General features: G+C 39.4%; 1 protein-coding gene across 5 annotated transcripts in view; it reads right to left on the bottom strand.

The window, feature by feature from the left end:
- ZMYND11 (zinc finger MYND-type containing 11) overlaps positions 1-16,080 on the bottom strand; it is a 109,347-nt gene extending 93,267 nt beyond the window's left edge. For 2 of the 5 annotated variants that reach the window (XM_061468018.1, XM_061468021.1), the window contains exon 1: positions 15,889-16,080. The gene's annotated coding sequence lies outside the window, so the exon portion shown is untranslated. Of the gene's footprint in view, positions 1-14,436; positions 14,553-15,888 lie in introns of those variants that run through there. The other 3 variants (XM_061468020.1, XM_061468022.1, XM_061468019.1) reach the window with 3 other exon arrangements.
- Between the last annotated feature and the right edge of the window lie 1,495 nt (positions 16,081-17,575).

The raw sequence follows: 17,575 nt of genomic DNA, 5'->3' as shown, positions 1-17,575 counted from the left end.
TTCAACAGCCTATGCAGAAATGGCTGAACTGTTAAACCCTTCAGAAAACACACACGTAGCCTGAAGCATTTGAATGTGCGAATACAGAAGCAGACAACCCCCGTCACAGAAATATAAAAACCAAATTCTGTTAAAGCAGAATACCAGAAATAAATTTTTGATATTAAATAAACCCCACTGATTAAAAAGTGTAATTCTACCATGACTTGAGGCAGAAAATGAAGGTCACTGTCCTGGTTTCAGCTGTAAAGGTTATTTTTCTCCTTCCCCATAGCTGGTGCAGTGCTGTGTTTTGGCTTTAGTCTGAGAACAATGCTGATCATACGTGGATGTGTTAGTTGTTGCCAAAGTAGCGCTTACCCTGATGAAGGACTTTTCAGTCTCTCATGTTCTGCCAGTGATGATGGGCATGGGAAGCAGGAGGGAGCAGAGAGAGGACACCTGACCCACACTAGCCAAAGGGGTATTCCATACCACAGTACGTCATACCCAGTATATAAACTGGGGGGAGTCACCATGAAGGCCCAGATCGCTGCTCTGGTCGGGCTGTGCATTGGCTGGGAGGTGATGAGCAATTGTATTGTGCATCACTTGTGTTTATTGTTTTCTTTTCCTTTCCCCTTTTAGCTTTATATTCTCTCCCCTTGTTATTTCCCTTACCATTATTATTATTAGATGTAGTAGTAGCAGTGGTTTTGTATTATACCTTAGTTATTGGACTGTTCTTATCTCAATCCATGGGGTTTATATTCTTTTGATTCTCCTCCCCATCCTGCCTGGAGGGGGAGAAAAGGGGAGAAGTGAGCAAGCAGCTGCGTGGTTCTGGGTTACCAGCTGGGCTTAAACCACAACAGTCATTCATAAGAACATATGTACTTCCTGCAAAAGCCTCTGAAGAAGTGGCCTTGATGAAAGCAGTAGTAGTAAACATTGAGCCCAAGACCTTAATGAGGCTAAGTGAGAGTTCACACTCTTTTAGCCTTAAGCAGATATTTCATAACAACTTTAATAAATGATACAGAAGGGGGGAAAAAATTGGTGTGAAACAACATGGATTTTATTCCCAGAATGCATGGCATGTGGGTGATGGATGGCTTTCCTCGTTGAGTATTCCTGCTTTTTTCCATAAAAAAGAGCCCACACATGACAAAAAAAGAGCCAACTCAACAGTGCTAAATGGGTAAGCTCCTTGTCTGCCCCACAGCACTGAAAGATGGGTTTTCAACCCTTTCACTTATACACAACAGGCTAGCTGCTACAAGGACTCATGACAGCATTTTCAGTTGGCTTGATCCAGGAGAAATCACTAAAATCATTTAAGATGGGTTACACAGGAGCTAAAGGAGGTCAGAATAAGTGATGAGTGTAGTTCTGCCAGATAAGAGCTTAAAGATTTGGAACTACTGTGTATCTGTGACCTAAAGTGAAAACTATTTTAGTTTAAATTATTTCCAAAAAATCAATGCCAGGACAGATAGCCCCCAAAACATTAAAGGGACCAAAATAAAAAATAAAAAGGACCACAACTTTCAAAAGTACATCACTGTCCTAAATCTCTGTTGCGTAAGTGTATATCATGTTATTTACTACTGTAATTAGCAAATGAAGTCATATAAAAGCAACTACAAACAATAGGAAACACCAATGTTAATATGCAAATACCAAGATATTTTCAAAATCATTTTTTCCATTTCCAGAAAAATAAAACAAAAAACCCCAAACCTTCTTCCTGTGAACAATCTGTTCGAGTATGATTTCACCCACAAGTACTATTTAAACATATTTTTCTTGAAAGCATTTCCAGAATGAAAACTGTTTAAAACTTTTATCCATGTGCTTCTAATATCTGTGTCAGATGGGGTACATCTGGGGTGTGGATGAAGCGTCTCTAAGCAGACTTAAGTATTTTTGGAATAACAGTGGGACAGTTCTTGTAAATATTAGACTGCTATGGTTATCCAGTTGTCTAATACTGGATTATTTTGAACTCTCTGGAAATCCATTCCAGGTTAATACTGGCTATGAATATCAATCAGTTCTGAGGATAAGCTTGCAGCTTTAAAGCTGATATTTCTATAGAACAACTCTCCACAACAGGATGTGGCTTAGGTTCTTTTTTTTTCACCTACCTGCTACTCTACAGCAACACACAGCAAGTTCTTCCTACTGTAGTTTAAGCAGAATCCTCAGAGACTGAGTCGTAAATGAAAAATGTGCCTTTGTATGTAGAAGAGGAATATTTCTGCGCCAGCAGATGATTGCCACATGCAGATCTGTGTTTGCCTAAGTCCTACTGACATGTATACACACCACCACATAAATTTACTCCCCCTCCCTTCTTGATACACATGTAAAACCTATGCCAAATAACCCTGTAAATATACATACAGCTTTAACTACAATATAAACAGATATTACTTATCCTACCAGTGACTTCTATCCATTCCTGCTGCACAATACATCATATGTTTAACAGTACACACTACTCAGCAACTTAACCCATGTTGTACCAGCTTTTGCAGGAGTGTCTTCTAGAAAGCATTCTTGAATTTCACTTCATCCCCTATTTCATTTCTCATCCCTCCCAGATCTATTTAGTTTTCTCACCTCTCTCCTTTGTCTCCATCACCCCTTTGCTGCATTCTTTTACACTTGCACTTCATGGATTTCACTTTGTTTTTCATAAACACTGAAAACCTACCTCTTTTATGAATGCTATTACTAAATCTGCCACTTGATATTTTTTCTGTACTGCATCATACCACACTAGATTTATTCATGCACAAATTCTAAATGCAATTTGGAGCAGGGATTTTTGTAACATTTTATCCTGTGCTGTTATTTTGTAAACTGCCAAGTACATATACATTACTATGCAAATAAACAACAGTAACAAAATCCAGATGAAAGTTTACAGAAATGTAGGTAGTCACAATGTAATTACCCAAACTGGAACTTGGCCAGGACCAGACAGCAAGCAGCCTTACTCTTGTGGAAAGTGCCAACGGATCACACGAATGCCTTGGATGAGTCAAAATCATAACTACATACATATACACTTTCAATGAAATTTCCAAACATAGTACACCATCATCTATCACGTTTTAATTATCCAGTATACCTGTCAAGGGTGCTAGAGTCTCATTAGCAAGCACCTTCTTAGGGTTACCTCCCATTGCAGCTTATTGTAGCCCAAGATGCAGGAAGTGAAGGTCGTCATTTAAATTCAAGACAACGCGATTGTGAAGCAGCACATTCTGCCTGAGATGTGGGGCTCTCGCAACAACAGCTAACCGGCAGCTAGCCACCGAGTCCAGCAGCTCAGTTAATTTCATTAACATAGTGGAACTAGGAAGAAATGCTCAAAAACGGGGCTCTAAGTTCAAACTGTCAAGAGCTCTTTTGTTTCTTACATTTAGTAACCTTAGATGTGAAAAGGTTTGATACGCATTGTAATACTGTACTTCATTTATTTGTTTGATATTCGTCTCGCCACCACACCCACCAGGATGGACCAAACTCAACAGACACTTGTTAACTCCCTTGTACAGGGGGGCTTCAGCCTAATTCACCTGCAGCTAAACACCCTTTCCTTTGACAACTCCTAAACTGTGCTTCAGCCACCCAAAACCTTTGCCAAGAGGCATCTTCAACTCCTGAAAAAAACAACACGTACGTTGCATTAACACTGACTTACGGCTTTTATTAGCACGCAACTCTCATCCTCCTTTGCCATGCAGCTGGGTTTCAGCACCATTTTTAATTTAACCTTGCAGAGTTGCATTCCATGACTGCAATTCCTGTTTACTGGTAAAGAAATACACAGTGTGGACACAGCATATCTGTCTGAGTTTGCAGCCTGTTCAGTGCTCTTCCAAAAGACAGAGACCAAAAGTATCACATCCCTATTTAACCTGCCTTTGCCCACTGAGGACTTACTCAGCAATGGGATAGCATTCATAAAACCTTTAATAAAATTCCTCCTCTAGAGTTGGACTCCTCATGTATATACACCATGATGTGTTACTTAAAGAAAGGAATCACATCCCTGACTGCCCAGATGAAAGTATAAAAAAATATAGACTAATATAATAAGAGGAGCTATTAAAATAGCCTAGTGAAATGAGTGAATAATTTGCTTATTAAGAAAACACTGCAAGTAAGATGAACAACTGACCCCTACCTCTGTTCACAGTCTCTCTGCTGAAGGTATAGTTCGCACTGAGAGGTACTTAACATGTTCATATCCGCTCATTTGACAAAGCTTTCAGTGTACATCAGGAAAGCACAAGGAAATAAGCCAAGGGATCCAGATGCAGACAGAGAGAATGAACATCTCTGGATTCTGAGCTTTCATTTAATGAGAGGGAAATATGGTTCCCATCTCCATATGAAACATGATCTTCTTGTTCCACCTGCATTCAGACAGACTAAAACATACCTCAGAAAAGCATGAACTTTCCTTTTCATCTCTGTAGGGAAATAACTGAAAAGTATGCAATGGGTGACCCTTTAAAAATCACTGCTGCCAATTGCATTACTGCCAAAGAATTTACCATCTTTTTTATAAAAGATACTTGCCTATTGCATACTAAGAAGAGGTTTATTTCACTGTGAGTAGCTCCTTCTCAGAAAATACAGGACACTTAAGAGCATCACAACAATCTTTTCCTCTGCTTTTCACTGCCACACAATAGCTGCTGCCACATTTATTTCTCTTTTTATACATGCAGATGACTGGGCTTTTACTATTGCATCACTTACAGTCTAGAAAATTAATTTCCTACTGCTTAAAATCTAAAATACAGACCTTTCCTACCTTTCTAAATGATTATACTTAAAATTAAAGAATAAGCCATTTTTACAATTCTTTTTTTATTTCAGAAAGTTATTTGGGGTTGCAATTTTAAAATGTGGTTTTCATTTTCATGCTCACAAACTACTGTTATGAAAATGTTTAATAACAAGCTGCTGCCTACTTAGATGACTTAATGTTGCAAAACTCTGTATTTAAAAGCAAAAGAACTGCCAAAGTAGATCAAAATCAGATTCTTCCTTTGTTATGATGTGATTTTTTTTCTTGAAAGAATAGTAAGACCATGAATTCACATTGTGTTTTATACTGTCTGTAAGTTAACTGGGGTGTTTACAGCTTTTTTTTTTTTTGAGTGACATTTAGTAGCCATTAACCCAAAATATGTTACTGAACTCCTTAAGTGTCCAATAGGTAGATGACCTAGCTGCAGTGTGATTAAATAATCTAACTGCTAGATCAATGAATGCAGCATGACTTAAAATGGCTGCAAGCTTCTCCAAGCTTAAGATTAGAGATCCAAAAAAAGGTTTCTTTTTATTTTACATTTCAAAGAAAATGTAACCATTAATAAAAAAAAAAAAAAACAAACCCATGTTTTCCTGACAGAAATAATACTGTTCTAATATATGATTACACCATATATTTTTATTGTGAAAGATCTGACTACATTTTGCCATTCTCACACTGAATAACCTCATTCAAGGAAAAAGCAGTCTCTGCTCAAGAAACACAATGGTGCTAGGATCTGGTCCAAAGTGAACTGTTATCTCACGTGTGAAGATAATGAATGTTAATTTAAAATAATGTTCTCTCAACTCCTTTTTTTTTTTTCCCATATAATCAATCAGGCCTGAAAATGTGTGCATGCGCTCTTGTTCTCGCACGCTCCCTCTCCCTCTGTCACTCATCCATAAACAATTACATTACATATTCTCATTCCAACATATTCAGGAGAAAATTTTCTGCAGGTGTAAACTAATATTGCTCCAATGAAGTCAACGGTGCTGCAGTAAATTATGTTAGCAGATACTGGTCCTCTCTCACACATACTGTGACTTGTGTACCTCGACTTTCACTTAATGCACACTTCATGCCAAACTCTCCCTTTCTTCCTTTCATATGTGCATCTCCCAGCTCTTACTTGCACTCAACAGACAACCGCTATGGCCTTTCATTAACTTGCCCCTCAAGGTCTTTTATCTCCATCAAATATTGTGCAGACAGGCAGGTATACATGGCCTTTTCCTGCAACTAGAGGAAGGAGCTCTCGATAAAAGCTAGAAGAGAAAGAGCACTGCAGTGGGAGGCTGCAAGGCATTCAGATTGGACAGAACAGGCTTGACCTAAAAAGGAGTAGCTTTTAACATTATTAGCAAAAATGTTCAGTTCTTACAGTAAAGAGAATTTTAAACATTCCAAAATGGAATAAATAAAACATCTATATGTGTAAAAGCAAAAACCATGACCTAAATTATTATTTGGGAACTAGTATGGAAAAAATGCATTCTATAGCCTTCTACATCAGAAAACTGGCTGATTTGGGGCACCTTTTAGGACACAATTGAGATTGGCAACAGCTGGAGACAAGACTCTGGATTACATGACATGCACTTTGATCAAGAAAGGCAATACTCATGTAAGAAGAGCCAAGAGGAAATTTGGATGCCATTTCTCCGCACTGGCCCAGGAAACACGCTAACTGCTTATCCACTAACTTGGCAGAGCAAACCACGTTGTGCATCTAGGCTCCTTGGTGCACCTGTACTTACAGCATCTGTGCCACCAATTAGCTTTAGCTGGTATTTCTCAATTTGTCTGTGCCACTACAAGAGACAAAAATTATTCCATTTTATTGAAAGCTATATGTCTTTGGAAATCAGTGCTACAAATTAGGCTTATACCTTGATGACTTGTAAATGGCTCACTTCTATTAAATTTTTCAAACTACTGAGAAAAAGAATGTGGATTAGAAAACCTAATAAAACTGCCATCTGGACATACATGACTATATACATCTATATTTCCTAATATATACATTTATATAAATACATCTATATTTCCTAAAAGGTGCAAGTTGAATAACAAGAGGAGATCTCATGTCTGGAATCAGAAAGGTTAGGAGTATGCTTCCAATTAGGAAGTTTTAGAAAGAAACCTTCTGGGAGCCTGTGGGGTGGAAAATGCACAGGGAAAGGAAGAATCTCTTTCTTACAACAAGTATTTCCTATAATTGTATTTACTTCAGGTCAGTGTAAGAAGAAGACAACAAAACTGAAAAATACAACTACACATGGAGTGTTCATGTTTATTCCTTACCACTACTGCCTGTTTGAAATGCTTCCTGGTGTGCATAAGCACTCTCCTTCAAAAACATATGTCAGTTAAAGTTTTATATTTTTATTCTTTTTTTAACAAACAAGATTTTAATATGGCATCTTTTAAACAACCTGACACTACATTCTAGTATGACCAATCAGAGATCAGACACTGTGAGTTACCAATGAGCAAAGTGTACATCCCCTCCACACATCTTGCCAACAGGAAGGCCAGTTTTCAGAAAGCTATTTGAAAAAAATTAAAAAAACTCCTTTTTTGTTGAGAAAATATTAGTGTCAACCCTAAATGACTCAGTGTGCTGTATTATCTTCTAATGTCAGCTTACACCATGACGCCTGACACTGGAACATCCAGCTTCTTGAGAATAGGTTCATGCTGTTGGTTCTTAGGGACATCCTAAAGTCCCAACTATAACTATATGAAGCTAAAAATGGTGCCAGTCTGGTTCTTGTGATAATGACTAATAACAATTCTTAGCCTTTAATTAATACAGAAAGGAAAAAATAGATGAACTGCATAAAAAAGAACAGAAGCATAAGGTGAGGAGAACACCACTCTTTCTGAATTCTTTGCTGTGTGAAGCAAGAAGAATTGCATAGGTTTTGCAGGTAAATGCTAATGAACAGGAGACATGGCAAATTTCAGAATTTATGGGGTTTTAATTTAGGTTCTGTGATTTAAAAAAATACAATAAAATCATGCGATTACTAAACCTGCTTTCACATACATGATTTTCATAATTTTGAAGCTATGTTAAAATCCTCAGTTTCCTGGCATACCAGTCTCCTAGCTTTTCTAATGTAAGAATAAACCTTTCTTCTCATAGGCTTTTCTGGTCAGAATTAGTTAAGCATTTCTTCTTTACCAGTTTTCTTTATTTCTACTTAAGGCTTTCTATAACATGCAGGATTTAAGATATACAGAAAACATCAGAAGTCACTAATAGAAAAATGTTATCCATGTTTCCTCTGTTCTTTTTCTAGATACTGTAAATTCCTTCGAAGACTAATGTACACGTAGCAAAAGTGCTTTCATTGCAATGAGAACAATCATCAATGTATAATCTAGCATCTGCAGAAATAACAATGGTCATATTGTTGATATTCAAATGACATGAAAAATGCCTATTTGCATTGCATACTCCAGTAGAAGAATCAAAAACATAACATTACATAAAATTACATAGGCAAAACAAATTGCAATTGTGTTTCTCCTTGAATACTGGAGTTGTATTTAAAGTTTTGATTTTTGAAAATATTCTATGAAAATAAACTTGGTTCACCAGTATGCTCCAAGGCCTATGGATCTTTATGCTTGTGAGAAACAAGTGCTTATATGATCAAGGTCTCCATCATTATATTAATATCAATCTATTTTTAACAATGAATTTTCTGCAGTGAACATCATCAATTTTCATCAATGAACAATCAGCGGCCTGTGATTATATTTTATGAACTAGCAATTCTTTTGGTTTGATTTTGTACAATTTTGAGCCTGAATCTTAAATAATTGGTTGGGGAGAGGGGATTATGCATAAACACTAGGTTTAAGCTTGTCTCTAAAGTCAGTGACAGCTCAGGAAATACTGATCACAAAATTAACAACCAAGCAAAAGGAAAACTGGAGAAACAAAACCCCCTCCATTTCGGGATAAAATTCCCACTTTAATTTATGCATACGAACACACACACTGCAATGTTATGCAAGGCACAGACGATCTCCTTCTTCAGAAGTTTTCTTTTACTGGCAGTGACACCAAGAAAATAGTAATAAGGCACAAACAGCCAGTGCAGACTTGGCTGTTACTTGGTTTCTGACTTGAGAAGCATCTGTAATTGTAAACAGGTATCTCTAGTACAAGATCCTCTCTTACTGAATGCACAAATGTTGTGTGAGACTTAATAGAAAATGATGATAGCGTGCTAAGAAAGATAAAGTTCTCTTATCTCTCAGATCTTGTCAAAGATTTGTTGAGCAATAAACATATCTTAAATCCTTTTCATTTATTTTTCACTGCATATTATTTCTAGCTACTCTGGGATTCTGCTAATCATTTTCTCTCAACTCCATTTTGTTTCACTTCATTGCTTTTCCAAAAGGTTCCAATAAAACCTAACACTGAAAGATAAGAATCACTCTGCTAAAATTAGTGAACTAAGTACCATATCCCATGAGTCACTGCATGCGACTCCCATCCACCTATCTTTAAAAGACCAGATAATAATGCCATGCTGTAAGTGCACAAGATCAAAGTACAAATACCCACTTTCCAAAACGCTGCTTTTGAGTACTACACCTACTAGCAGACTCCTACGGTCTGTAACCAAAACATTAGTTAAGCTAGCTGCATTAAAATCTTATATTTCAATATAAGGCAAGTTGGTTTCATATTCATTTTTAGCATAATAACAAAGCAAAAGAAAATGAAGCATAGGAGAAATGAGAGGTGAACGGCAATATGTTTAACTCTTTTTTTTTTTTTTTTTAAATTACTAGATCTCAAAATCAATAAAATCCTATCAAGGGCAAAAATGAAGTTACACACTGAGACCAGTTCTTTGCATGCAAAAAACCACAATTTCCAAAGAAAGGGTGAATGGGGTGATACCAGTATTTTTTGTAGGGATGCCTGACTTCATTTTTAACCAGTAAGTGGATTTTAGCACTTCATATTTCACTGTCTCTGGACTAAAAGTATTTGTTAAGAATTTGCTTTATATCATACTACAACTGATAGCTGTATGAACAGACAAAACATTAATTCACAATTTTTTATTCTGCAGCTATTTAATCTTGGAATTTCGCACTAAATATAAAGGTATACACAAAGACATTCTGACTGCTGGTACACCAGTAACAATTTTTATTTAATCTTTTTGTGATTTTGAAATTAAAAATTTTATAGTCCTGCCATTTTAACTAATAATGCACTTTAAACTTGAATTACATCTCTATATTTTCATAGCAGAAACTTCTGCACTGTAGTGAAACAGAAAATGAGAGACTGGAAAAAATCAAAACCAGTCTTCTTGTGCAAAAACTTTCAGTAACTACACTTCAGATTTATCTACGTGGTACAGCTACAGGATCAGGCTCTGACAGGATATTACCAAAGCTGGCTGACCTAGAATTAGATGCCATGAGTTTTAACTTGGGTTCATGGACATGTCACAGTGTATCACCACTGTGCCCGCCGTTGCATGCCCACAAGACTGAAAGACTGAAAGGAAAAGAAACAGAAGAGAAACATAACAAGTATGAATGAAATCTCACTGAAACATAAGGAAAAAATCAGCCTCTAGCACTGCTTATGATTTGAGTTAGTTCACCCTTTAATAACTTGTGTATTTGAAGAACTTGATTGCAGCCATGTTACATCAAAAAGCATTTCAAGCTAACTGTGTGTGTTAGCTCGACTCCAGGCACTCAGTGAAACAGTACAGCTGGAACAAGTAGCGTATTTACTCCTTTTGAAACAAAAATAATGCTGAAAATCCATTACACAGTTATGTGTCTAGTTTTACCCCTAAAAAATAACATTCTTCATATAATTCAATATTCACAGCTTATTTAAAAATAAATAAATAATAAGACAAAGCTCAGGCCTGCTCATTTAATTTGATGGCAGACATCAGTTGAAAATGGTGATAAAGGCTATGTTATAAAGGCCAGAATTTCAAATACAGAAAAAAAATCTGCTTGACCCAGCCCTGGTGTCGCAGGGAGATGCATAGAGAGAGGCCTCTGAAATTAGGGAGCTCCACGTGCCACAGGAGTTCACCCGTTCAGGCTAGAAACCACTGTGTTTATCATACTGTACAGAGCCGCTCTTGTGTCTATCAATCTACTTCCAGTTACCTCCACTACAGCCAGGAACTAAAGGGGTTTTTGAGAAATGTTATTTTCCACCATTTAAAGACAAATTTGAGCACTTCAAGAAAAAGGTTTCCACACCTGTTTCGCATTTTGCACAGATGATGAGATACTCTTTTTACCACTACTGAATTTGCATTGTTTAACTGCACTGAAAATCACTGAGAACTTTTTTTATGAATGTAAGAGTTAACTTATTAAAAAATTCCTGCAAGATGGAATCATTACCTCACCTTATAAACCTATTTTGCAGGCCATATTCTCCCAACTCGCAGATTAATCCTTAGAACAATAACCCAATTATGAGCTAAATTTACATTCAAATGACCAAAAATCATCCAGAACCTGACAAGAACAAACTCTGTTTACAACATTTAGCACAAGCAACACTGACAGACTAAAATGTATGAGCTATGTAACAGATGATGTATGTGCCACTGCCCAGCTACCAAGGCCACCATGCTCCAAGTACTACACAAGCACTACAGGAGTGTTCATCCCATCCCAAGACTAAAAGAACACAACAACAACTAATACAAAAAACCACGCTGCAGATAAAGAACATAATCTGACATGAGCTCCCCAACAATCAGTGCAAGAAGGATGGCTAAAGAAAGTCCCATGATATGGAAGTAAAAGCATAACAGCAGTGGTCAGGATTTGAAAGAAATTTGAAAGAATTGCTCCGACAATTCTGACCTAACTCTTGCAAAAACAAAAAAAAAAACAAAAAAAACCCCAAAATTTAACCTCATTCAGGAAAATAAACTCTTGTATACATCTGGGCAGTATATTTAAACAACTCAGCATTTTATGAACCAAGGTCATCACTGGTGTGAGCCACACATACTTTGGATATATTAATTCTGTTTATAGTTTGACTTAGCATTTCTAACAACCTACATTACAGATAAAATAGTTGTTTTACCAACATTTATGCCACTCTAGAGCTAGCTAAATACTCATTTAAGAAGAAAAACAGAATTTTACTGAGGACATCTTCATCATCACCCTGTCCCTCTTTCAGAACTTTTATCCTAGACAGATTCACTGCCTCAAGTCCTTACACACTTCCAGAGCTAAATGTTCTTAAAGATTATGGAAGGTAGCAAATATAAAATCCAGTTATACAGGTACGTCCCAATTTGTGAACTTCAGTTGACTGAATTTGGGTACTCAATTCCAAAACAAGTCTCCTAGTACCAGATTTTCCCAATTCTCAAATCGTATGAAATTAGACCATTTTCTAACAGACTAGACAATGCAGACACTTATGAAGAGGTTTAGATGTCTAAAATGAAGAAAAAACATCTTCAACTGTTGGCTTTTATCTATTTCTTTTTTAAGTACTTAATCTTAATTTAGAGACTGCAGATAGCACAGTTCAGTGGTCCTCAAGCTCACCAGTAGAAATGCACAACACTCTAGATGTAGCCTAAGCCACTTCAAAGTGAGTCTGAGGCCAAATTCATTGTCCACCTTATTGTTATCTTCTCCAGGAGCACCACCTAGTAGGTTGCATTCATGTGCAAAGTAGAAATGCTGAGCACACGTCACAGCCTTTCACCATCTCATTTGCTCTTGAGATGATGTCAGGCTGAAAGGATGATCCAAGGTCTTCCCCTGCAGAAGCCTTATGTCTTTCCTAGAGTCCCTTCCACTCTCTGCTACGAAGCTCAGGCAGGAGCCCCAGGCAACCTGAACATTAGCTGCATACAAACTGCCTACTACCCATGAATAAGTATGGTCACACAGCACCAGATTACTGCAAAAGAGCAAAAGTAATGCTAGCAGTCACATATAGCATGCACAGCAGTTACAGTCATGAAATTCTTGTTACTTGTGTAGTCTTCAATTGCTCCTGAAGAGTTGAGAAGTATCACTGTGACTCACATGAGGGCTAAAACCATTAAGAATTTAAGTTCATGATGCACAAACTTGATTTTTTTTAAAGTTTATATTTAAAAATAATAGCTATAAGTGCTTGCTTAGATTAAAAAAAAAAATAATAATAAAAATACACCTGTTTAACTGGTATGGAGGGCAACTGCTTGTTAAATTAGTGCTACAAAAGCTCCAAAACTTGGAAGAGCATATTCTAGCACACCACCAAAGTCTTAAGACCCCCACCCAACATCCACACACTCACAATGCCCCTTACATAGCTGACATCATTGTTAGGTAATTTCCATCACTCTACCCAGCTCATGAGACGGAGTGGAAGAGTCATTTTTTTTCACTCAGCCCATTGGTGTTGAACACAGTACCCAAGTATGACTTGCAGATGCTGCTTCTTGACAGCAGAGCATAGCATGATGAACAAAGTAATCGACACAGTAACTTTTTTTTTCCCACTCATTAAAACTAAACTCACCATCAGAAGGACAAATGCTCTCTGTTACACTAGCACATGAACCATTCACTTCTCCATACAAATAGATGAACAAAACAGAGAGGGTTTGTTTAGGCATGGAAAAGCTTACATTAAACATAAATCTATGCTGGGAATTATTTTGCGTGTACCTTCAGTTTTATACAAAGCAGCAGTCAGCAAATGGTCCTTTCCTAAGGACCTTCTGCGGTGCACACAGAATGGTTGATAATCAAAAAACTGTAAAAAAATTGAAAATACGTGGAGAGATGCCTGGTCCTTCACGTTGAGAAATGAGGGACTAGAAAACGTCAAGGGACTGCAACCTGAACCACAAACATTTCCATTCCACTCTTCCAGCCTCCCGACACCTGTCTCAGTGGTCACTCCTGAAGAATTAAACAATTTCTTACAAAGAACAGCAACACAAGTGCAAAAATATCAGCATATCTAGGACAGGAAAGCATTTTCAACTTTTGGTCCTTTCCACTGCAGTAAGATCTTCTCAAAACTACAACAAATAGTATTACTCTTATGATACAGAGACTGTGTCAGATGATTTCCAAGTGTTAAAATGCCAAATTATAGTTATAAAATTAACCACCACCAAATTGAATAATTTTTCACCCCTCTTCCTCTTCTCAAGCCACCCCTGCTCTAGGCTTTGTAAAGTTCTGTTTGCCACGCTTACAGAAGTCAAAAACTAAATTCCCAAACAAAGCCTGGTCTTTTCAGGGTAAGCCCCAAAAGACACACAAAGTTTTCCCAAGTCCCTAACAGTTGTATTTGACAGGTGGCCTGTTCCCACGGAACACACACGGAAGGTCAGGAAAGTATACTAAAGCTCCCCATCATCCTTACCATAGGAAACCCCACACCTACGTTTGCACCCTTTCCTCATAAAAGAAAGGAGACACATAGGCCTCTGAACAACAGGCAAGGTAAAGGAAGAAGGAAAACACCTTACAGAGTGAATCGAGGGGCATGCTGTGGAGACAGGGTTTCAGGGACACACACACACAACCCTCACAAAACCCACCACAAGCAAACTCCTCCGCAGTTCACATTCTCCCCACATTCGACCGCCGAGCCCGGCGGGGCTTCGGAAAGGCCCCTTCTGCAGGGCGGGCGAGGGAGCTGTTCCCGGAGCGCTCGGGAGGGCCCCGGCCCGCACGCCCCTCGCCGCCCCGGGAGAAGGAGAGTGGGGAAATGGGCCCCTTTCCTCCACCGCCCTACCCCGGAGCAGACAGGGAAGGCGAGGAAGCCCCACAGGGCTATGCCGGGGACGAGGCGTTCCGCCAGCAAGGCAATCCGGGAAACCAGGGGCCCCCGTCTCCAGCTTGCCCTCTCGGCAGAGCCGGGCGGTGAGACCGTCCCCGCCGCGGAGGTGGTGCAGCCCGCCCGCAGCCGCCCGGAGGGGGGGGGGAGGAGGGCCGGGACTCTTAAGTTCACCCCTTTCCCCGTCCTCTGCTGTGCCCTCCCTTTGGGGAAGAGGAGCCATGGCCTCTCTCCCGCCGCGGCCGGCATGCGGGGGCCCGACGTCTCTCTCTGTGGAGCCTCGGCGCTGTCGAGCAGCTGCCATTACTCGGGCCAAGCTCCCTCCTCCAAGCAGACACCCCCCACCCCAGCGAAGAAATGGGAGAGGCGGGGGGCTGTGTGAGAGAAACGAAACGGGGTGGGAAGAAGTGGGGAGCAAAGCAGTAGCCCCGCGTGTGGGTAACGAGCGAGGCTGCGGGGGGTGCCGGGGCTGAGGCCGGGCTGCGCCACACCCCGCTCGGCCTCCCTCTCACGCGAGTCCCGGGCTCCCCCACTCCCTGCAGGCCTGCGCGGAGCGCTAGAAACAGCGGTTCTGTTGTGCGCCCCTCTCCCCACCCCACCTCCTCCCGCCCCGACCCCGGGGCTAACTGCGACTCGGTGCGGAGGGAGCGGGGGGTCCGCCGCTACCTCCCAGCCGAAATCCGGCTGAAGGTGTGGAAAGGTGTAGGGACAAAAATAATCGCCGTTAATAATCACACGCGCTCCGCCGCCGTCCCCTTCTCCTCCTCGGTTTCCAAGCGGGCTGGCAGATAATCCTGCCCACTCCGAAAAATGAAATAATACTAATAATAAAAAATCCCGCCCTCCATATCTCTCTCTCTCCCCCCCCCCCCCCCCCGCAAACCCCACACATTTTATTATGAAGTATAATTGCTCCCCCCTCCCCATATGGCACCCCGCGGGGCAGGATTGCCCCCTCCCCTGGTGCCCAGCCCTTCCCCTGTCCCCTCTCCCCCATCTCCTTGGAACAGTGTGTACATGATTTTGTAGTTTTTTTAAGGCGCCATGTTTATAATCCTCCATCATATTAAAAAAAAATCCACCCAGCATGAGACACGGCGTCTCTCGCACCCCAAAGCCAGGGAGGCAGACACAGAAATATCCACAGGGCTGTAAATTCATCCCCCCTCCCGCACACACACCCCTCCTCCCCAGACTTAAAAGTCTCTCTCACCTTGTGCTGCTGGCGCTGCTTCTGCTGCTGCAGGGGGGGAGAAGTTAAGCCAGGGGAAACTTTTCAATCCCTTCCCCAGGCCGCTGCTGCCTCCTCCTTCCACATATTTTTCCCCTCAGAGTTTTATTGTGTCTGAATTTTCTCTCTCTCTCTCCTCTTCTGTCTGTCCACAGTTCAGGTTTCTGGGGTAAACAGGGTTTAGGATGGTGCTAGGGATATTTGGGAGAAGGAGAACTCTAGTGGTGTCTTCTGGAGTTGCTGTTTGTTTCTTTTATTATTTTTTTTTTAATAATACATTTGAAACGGATCTTTATTATACATGTATTTTATCACACGCTTAGGTCTGGACCTTCTTGTTGCAGGGGAAAATGGACCGCTTATCTGGCCCTGATACATGCAAATTCCTCCCATCGTGAAGTCCAACTTGGAGAAATTCTGGATAATGTTTTTGAAAGTAGATACCTTGAGCAACAGAAACTAGAACATACAGAATCAGTAGTGTGTCGCAGAGTTGGCTGTATGTTGCAAGCTGTAGATCAGAGAATCATAGAATCATTTAGGTTGGAAAAGACCTTTAAGATCCTTGAGTCCAACAATTAACCACGCTTTCACTGCAGGATTGGGAGATACACAGTAATACGAAATACGGAACTTTATAGGTGCATGGATATATATGTAAGTAGCAAGAAAACTTGTACATTTTATCCTGGTTTTATATGGACTATGAGATAAATAAACATGTCTAGGCAAATGCATTATAAAGTTTCTGAAATACGTCAGGAATGAAAAAGTGACACACTTCACAGTTAATTAATCTTGACTAGAAATATGGCATACTTCATTAAAATACACTGTAAGCTTAATTCTATAAACATTTATGCATGCAAATAATTTTAGTCATATGAGTAGTCATCACTATTACTAAAATAGTTTTGGACTGCTGCTGATGAAAAAGATGCATCCATTGTGCCCAGTCAGTCAAAGATGTAACAAGAGTTTGCGCATTGAACAGTAAAAGTTTCTCCAGTGTGTTTAGTAGAAAAGATCTGTAGTAGTGTGTAAAACCACATTGTGTTTGAGACTGCTGTATCAGGGTTTTATGTCCCCTTTTAAAAAGCAAAATGCAAATAATAGCTAGTTGCATAGCAATGATGAAGCTTTACTCATATTATGTATTTAAATATGAAAGAACATTTTAAATTATCTAAAATAAATAGGAAAGAAAGTGCTGGTAATCTGCTTTCAAAGGGTGCTTGAGGGGTTGGTCAGATACCAAACAGAGGGACTATAATTTATTGATTGCATTATATTGCTTGTATTAATAAAGAGCAAATGAAATTTGCAGGCAATTCTTTAAGAAGGGATTTACCATCAGTATAATTACAAAAAGGCTACCTTATGTTAAGCACTTAGTCGTGATATTTGGCTCTGATTTTGTTAAGGCATGTAATTTTTAAAAGAAGTTTGATAGAAATATATGCCAAGTTTCCATGGGATATTGCTGCTTGGCTATCTTAGGCTTTGAAACCTCCTCTGTACAAATTGCATCTGAGCTATATTTATGTAAGAAAATAAAAAAAAAAATAGAAGAATAGAAGACGTTCAGGTCCTTATCATTTCTACTGTTTCTATCGTGCATTCAAGCTAACAGTTATGCTCAGACTGGCATGGTTAGGGAACATTGGTT

Source organism: Pezoporus flaviventris, unplaced genomic scaffold, assembly GCF_033815535.1.
Source record: "Pezoporus flaviventris isolate CSIRO_AGI_PZ_B2104156 unplaced genomic scaffold, CSIRO_AGI_Pfla_v1 ptg000047l, whole genome shotgun sequence".
NCBI classification, from domain to species: domain Eukaryota; kingdom Metazoa; phylum Chordata; class Aves; order Psittaciformes; family Psittacidae; genus Pezoporus; species Pezoporus flaviventris.
Note: the sequence above shows the minus strand (reverse complement) of the source record. Positions and strands in the feature narration are given on the sequence as shown.